Source organism: Chionomys nivalis, chromosome 1 (genome assembly GCF_950005125.1).
Source record: "Chionomys nivalis chromosome 1, mChiNiv1.1, whole genome shotgun sequence".
Taxonomy (NCBI): domain Eukaryota; kingdom Metazoa; phylum Chordata; class Mammalia; order Rodentia; family Cricetidae; genus Chionomys; species Chionomys nivalis.
In genome coordinates this window covers 125,185,204-125,186,825 of record NC_080086.1, presented here as the reverse complement: position 1 = coordinate 125,186,825, position 1,622 = coordinate 125,185,204, and positions in this window count along the sequence as shown.

The window sequence follows — 1,622 nt, the reverse complement described above, 5'->3', positions numbered from 1 at the left end:
ATAAAATCATTTTGTTGTTACTTCATAGCTATAATTTTTCTACTGTTATGAATTGCAACTTAAACAGTATGCAAGATATCTGATATGTGACCCCCAAAGGGGTCATTATCAGGGGCCTTGAGTACCAGCCTCAGTATCCCCTCAGGGCTCAGAATAGAATGTCAATGGCAAGCGAGGATCTGAGGGTAAAAAACTAATTCAAGTACGTTACTTCTGCATGTTTTTTATTTTTCGGATGAGGGCAAAAAGTGAAGTGAATGGGTACAGAGAAGAATGAAGAGGAGAAGTAAGAGGAAGGAGAAGAAGAAGAAGAAGAAGAAGAAGAAGAAGAAGAAGAAGAAGAAGAAGAAGAAGAAGAAGAAGAAGAAGAAGAAGAAGAAGAAGGGATGATCTCCACGAGGTTTTTAGTTTTTACAGACATTGGAAAATTCCATAGGCAAGGACAATGATAATATGCATATCAAAATCACAAAAAGGGCAGGTAGAACCTGACAAAGCAGTACTCTGGAACAGGAACAGGTGACACCAGCCAGGAAAGAGCCAGCATCCAAGGGGAAATACCTCGTATTCCAAACCATTAGATAAAGTTACTAAACAGCCCTGAACCTGGACTTGACCCACACCCAGACTTGTCAGTCTGGTAAGGGCAGGTCATGCTACCTTCCTGCTCAGTGCCTATCTTCTATAGAAATTTCTGTCTTTCTTTTAAAATTTATTTATTTATTTTGAAAAAAAAAAAAACAAGACAATCCTTTTTCATTTTACATACCAATCCCAGTCCCCATTCCCTCCCCTCCTTCTCTTCCCACCATCTAGCCCTCCCAACCCACCTCCTATCCACTCCTCAGAGAGGGTAAGACACAATGCTTTAGGGAAGGTCCAAGGACCTCCCTATTATATCTAGGTTGAGCAAGGTATCCCTCCAAAGAGAATAGGTTCCCAAAAATCCAGTACAAGCAGTAGGGATAAATCCTGATGCTACATCCAGTGCCCCCCACAGTCTGTCCCAGCCATAAAACTGTTACCCACATTCAGAGGGTCTAGTTTGAACCTCTGTTTCTTTACCTGTCCTACTGGAATTGGTGAGCTCCCATTAGCTTAGGTAAGCTGTTTCAGTCGGTATTCCCATCATGGTTTTGACCTCTTTGCTCATATTCTCACTCCTCCCACCCTTCAACTGGACTTTGGGAGCTCAGTTCAGTGCTCCACTGTGGGTCTCTGCCTCTGTTTCCATCAGTTGCTGGATGAAGGTTCTATGGTGACATTTAAGATATTCATCAGTTTAACTATAGGGAAAGGCCGGTTCGGGCATCCTTTCTCTATTGCTTAGGGTCTTAGCTGTGGTCATCCTTGTGGATTCCTGGGAATTTCTCTAGTGCTAGGTTTCTTGCTAGCCCCACAATGGCTCCCTCAATCAAAATATCTTTTTTCTTGCTCTCATCTCTGTCCTTCCTCCATCTCAACTATCCCATTCTCTCACGTTCTCCTTGCCCCTCCCCTTTTCCCTTCCTTTTCCCTTTCCACCCTCCCTTCTTCTCCCACCCCAGTGCTCCTAATTTTGTCAGGCAATCTTGTCTGTTTCCCCTTTCCAGGTGGATCTCTGTATGTTTTTCTTAGGGTTC